This window comes from Tupaia chinensis, unplaced genomic scaffold (assembly GCF_000334495.1).
Source record: "Tupaia chinensis unplaced genomic scaffold, TupChi_1.0 Scaffold000243_1, whole genome shotgun sequence".
NCBI classification, from domain to species: Eukaryota; Metazoa; Chordata; class Mammalia; order Scandentia; family Tupaiidae; genus Tupaia; species Tupaia belangeri.
The window spans coordinates 651,297-656,606 of NW_006159721.1; the positions used below are offsets into that span (position 1 = coordinate 651,297).

Genomic DNA, 5,310 nt, shown 5'->3' on the forward strand with positions numbered 1-5,310 from the left:
TTGTTCATTTAGAAATTTTCAAGTACCATGTAACTTTTTGGGTATGACTCAGAATGGTGTAGTGTTTAAGGCAGCTAGATTCCATATAGCAGACTATGTTGGTCTTTTTTTTTTTTTTTTTTGGTTAAGTGTTACATATTCTCTATTTGATAGTATACACAAATCACATTAACATTTCTTTCAATAAGTAAAAGGCAGTGTTTCAAATACAGGGAATTCTAATTAGATTGGCATAGTTATGACCAAAAATATTAAGTAGACACCACTGCTTTATCTTCAGCCCTTGTCTTTAATGGGATAATGAACACACATCAAAACACAGGTGACTTGTGGGGTGGAGGTCATGCAAATTTTCCCACGTTGGAGGGACCAGGCTGCTGCCAGAGTGGCTGGGGGCGGCGATGACATGGCATAGCCGAGCTGGAGCTGCAGCGCCAGTTGCCAACCAGGTGCTACTGCTGTCATCGTCATGGGCCTGGCCATCTCCTCCCTCTTTTTCCCAACTCTTGGGCAAGAAGCAGATGCGCATTTTGATGGTTGGATTGGATGCTGCTGGCAAGACAACTATTCTGTACAAACTGAAGTTAGGAAAGACTGTTACCACCATTCCTACCATTGGTTTTAACGTGGAAACAGTAGAATACAAGAACATTTGCTTCACAGTGTGGGATGTTGGTGGTCAAGATAGAATAACGCTCTTCTGAAGGCATTACTTCCAGAATAACCAGGTCTTGTTTTTGTGGTAGATAGCAACAGTCATGAGAGAATTCAGGAAGGCGCAGAAGAGCTGCAGAAAATGCTTCAGGAAGATGAGTTGCGAGATGCAGAGCTGCTGCTTTTTGCTAACAGGATTTGCCAAATGCTATGGCCATCAGCCAAATAACAGATATATTAGGTCTTTAGTCACTTTGAAACAGAACATGGTATGTACAAACCACTTATGCTACACAAGGAACTGGTCTGTATGAAGGACTTGACTGGCTGTCAAATGAACTTTCAAAACATTAACTGAAACTGGACATCAAACCAAGGACACATTTAACAGAATTGGTCAGCCTGTTATAACAAGATTAGTTTCCATTTTGGTTATTAAACAGTATCCAGGACTATTTTGGGTAGAATATTCCAGAGTTTAAACTTATTTTGTTGCCAATTATTGTTTATCAGGTATGTTACCAGTTAGCAATATGCTTGGTTTCAAAGAAATTCTTGGGGGTGGAAAGTGTCCTCATTTTATTCCCCTTAAGCCTTTATTTGGACATATTTATTTTGACACTTAAATAAATGCCTTTTGAATATTTTTTGAGACCACAACAAATAATGTTTTAGAGTTATCTCCTTTCTACTTTATTTTTCACCCCCCGGGGGATGGCCACTTCTCCACTCTCCTCTCGGGATTTTACACCCACATGCTCTGGGGTGAGTTTTAAGCTGCCGGGTTCAGGACTCAAACCGTGGTCGACTACGTGGGAGTCCAGTGACACAACCGCTACGCCATTTGCTGGTGCCTCCTTTCTACTTTATTGATATCTTTATCATTCCTGAGACAGTCTGTTGACTTAAAAACATATTATTCCTTTGTATTTATTTCTCTTCCTTGCCAATAAGGTTCTCTTTTTTTTTTTTTTTTTTGGAGAGGTGTTTGCTATAGGGCACGTGAGCTCACCAGACAGACAGAGAGAGGCATGAAGACAGAAAGCGAGAAATCACCCCCCAGGGGGGATGGCCACGTCGCAATCCCTTCTCCTCCATTCTCCTCTCGGGATCTTGGGCATGCACGCACATGCGCCCGGCATGAGTTTAAGCCACCGGGTCCAGGACGCAAACCGCGGTCAACTACGTGGGAGTCCAGCAACATAGCCATTATGCTAACTGCTGGTCCTGCCATTAAGACTTTCTAATACTGCTTATATCAGCCAGGAGAATGCTCTGAGACACTATTTAGCTCTCTTGAATGAGAAACCTATTCTTTTCTCCTATTATTAAGTCTTAACTTTTTCATCAGTCAGATTTACCTGTTTCTTGGTATGGTTTGGATTTGGTAGCTCGTTAGTTCTGAGTTGGTTGCAAAGAGTTTACATTGAGATAGTTTTTAATACTCAGCAGGTTGCCTTCCTTTATATTATACCTTTTTTATTTAGATGTTGCTTTTGGTATCAGCCTGGCTCTTTGCCCATTATATGACAGTTGGGTTGATGTCTTACTGTTTATTGATAAACATATCTTGATAAGTTTTTGAAAAGTTCATCAAACTCAGTAAGTTTTCATAACCCATTTGGAATTATTCCTAATAAAATGACAAAATAAAAAACACCCTCACAGGTGACTGTGATTGATATTGAGAAGAGAAAGGATTTCTCCAGCATTTATATATTCATATAACCAGTTACACAAAAGCCTAAATAAAAAAACAATCTCCAGTAGGTTTTAAGATGGTGTTTACCATCTTTATAGAAAGTTGAGTATTATTAATGAATTACCAATTATATCTTCAGAAAGGGCAAATAGTGATAACATTTAATGAACTAAATTTACTGTCAGAATTTTTAAAAATCAACAATATTCATTTAACCACAAGCCAGTCTTACATCAGGGCTGTCCAATAAAAATATCCTATTAACCATTCACGATCTGAAATCTGGTGTAGGATGTCAATTAAAATATGGTACACATAAAAAAGATGAGACATTTCTGTTTTGTCATAAATAAGACAGTGGCCACCTACTACTCATTAGTAGCTTTTATTTATTTATTTATTTATTCATTCATTCATTTATTTTGGGGTTTGAATAAGTGGTTTACTTAAAGCAGAAATAGAAAACAAACTGATTAAAACTTACTTATATAAATAGGATTAATAATAAGTTAATACAATTTATCAAATCTCAAGACTTCAGGCTAGTCAGAGCCCGGTTCTATCAGTGTCTACTGTTGTAATACCTCTATAATTAGTTCATCGGGAATTTCGTCCACCACACTACTGTAACTGAGAAGGCCATTCCCTGCAGCTTCAGCTAACTTGGCATCTTCAGTAGCTTCTAAAAAGTGGGCATTGTCTATGTCACCATCCCAGTCAGCATCAGAAGATACACCTGTTGGCAAATGGGACCAGCAGTTAGCGTAATGGCTATGTCGCTGGACTCCCACATAGTCGAACACGGTTCGCGTCCCGGACACGATGGCTTAAAACTCACGCTGGGCGCATGTGCGTGCGTGCCCAAGATCCCGAGAGAATGGAGGAGAAGAGATTGCGGTGTGGCCATCCCCCCCCCCCAGGGGGGTGATTTCTCGCTTTCTGTCTCTCTGTCTCTTTCTGTCTATCTGGCGAGTGCATGCGTCCTATGGCAAAAAACTCTCAAAAAAAAAAAAAGGAAAAAAAAAAAGAAGATACACCTGTTGGCAACTTACTCGGTGATGGTTTATTAGGATTCTTGGGGTTTCATTGTTCCTCTTTTCATCTGTGTCATGTGTTGTAAACTCTTCCTCCTCTTTAAGAAGAAACTGGAAACATACTTCAGCAGGTAATGGAAAACAGTCAGATTTGAAGTTTTCTGGTTTACATACAGGGTCATGACATTTTTGATACCAAACTTCATTTTTCAGATCTACCAGAATCATAATATTATTACTCTTGTGGGCTCTTCCAATGTTTTCCCACTAGCGATTTCTACAAATATCATAAACCAATAATTCTTCTGGGAAAAAGTAGTTCCAGCGCCGAATCCCTCCTTTAACATTTTTATTCACCAAAGAAAGAACAAAATGATCAACTTCAGGGCAGGGTGAACACTGAAAACCTTCAATGGTTTTTACTGAAGTGCTGGAACTATTAAAATGCTCAACTTGCTCTTCTGTATTCTGAGATGTGTCACATGTAAGAATTCGTAAAGTATGTGAGAATCTGATATTGGTGACCAACGAATAGAGGAAATATTGATTTTCTTCAGAAATCTTTTTTGACTATACAGGAAAAAATTTGTTGTCTTCAGTGATCTCAAAAGTCACATATTCTCCTATTTTTGATGATTTATATAGCCAAAGGTTTCTATTTCTTGTATAAGCTCCTAGATCTACAAAAAGATGCCTTTGTCCCATGTTATTCTTCACAACCAAAAAGGAAAGATCAGGACTGCTTGGTCTCGCTGACCTGGGCCTCTCTGGTTTCTCTGAACTCCGTGTCCAGCTCACTGCCATATCCTCACCAGTGGACATTCTGTTAGAGGAAATCCCTTGTTTTATTGGTGCTTCAGAAAAATGAGAAAATCTATGTCCTGTCGTCCCTGGACTTGAATCATTCTCTCCATTGGCAATTAAGTGGAGAGCAGGCTGCAAAATTTTTTTCACAAAATTACCAACATAAATGTTATCTTTAAATACCACATCATGGAGCTGAAATATTAAATGGCGGCTAAATTTTTCATCAGTGCTAGAATCCAAGTTGAAAACATCTTTGGCTGAACAAGTCACACTGTACAATTCTTGAAGTGCTTTACAAACATGCTCAACGAGTAATGCAACCATTGTTTTCCCATAGGCTCCTGGATTGGCCGGCTTGTTAAATTCCAAATCAAAATAAAGCTTGCACACAGCATTTTCAGGAATAACTTCATAGCAGTGCAAGAGGTTTCTTTGGGATTTATAATAAAACCAGAGCTAAACATAAGTTGTTACAAGGTAAATACGTTGTCCATCTCCCACTTTGTATTCCAAAGCAAATACTTGAAGTCCTCTTTACAACTTTTAACAAAATTAAAAGCTTCAGTCTGCCGATGAAAGAGTTTCCAAACAGAGGGGGGTTCTTCTGGCTTACATAGCCGTGGTATATACACGGAGAACAGTGGTTTCCTCTCATAATGATGTGCTCGCTCTTCAATTTGTTTCAGTTTTGCTTCCCACTTCCTCTTCATTGGTTCAGAAATACAGAGAGAACAAATATTACCTATGTAAGATTTCTATGAATTACTGTTTGGTTTCTTGTTCCCCCTTCTCAAGTAAGTGTTAAGGCCCCAGAAGCTTGACTGCACATGTTTTTTTTACCTTGATGCCTTACATTGCTGCTGCAGAGTCCTTCCCTTCCAAGGCCCAGGTCTAGTTCTGCCAACTCTGGGACACTTCATAGGACAGGATCAGTAGGGCAGACAAGGCTTCTGATACAAGGGCAGGAACCTACGGGAATTGCTCAGGTCATGGGGAGGAAAGGGAAGGGTGGAAAGGGGAGGGGGATGGGGAGCAGGGAGAGGGAAAGAAGGGGGGGCTGAGGGACGTTCGGGGAAGGGGACCCTCATTAGTAGCTTTTTTTTTTTTTGTGGG

General features: G+C 39.7%; 2 pseudogenes; one reads left to right on the top strand and one right to left on the bottom strand.

The window, feature by feature from the left end:
- The first annotated feature begins 469 nt into the window (after positions 1 to 469).
- On the top strand, positions 470 to 1,008 carry LOC102501646 (ADP-ribosylation factor 4 pseudogene; annotated as a pseudogene).
- Positions 1,009 to 2,758: 1,750 nt separating this feature from the next.
- The window catches only part of LOC102496814 (DNA-directed primase/polymerase protein-like), a 5,900-nt pseudogene continuing 3,348 nt past the window's right edge, over positions 2,759 to 5,310 (bottom strand).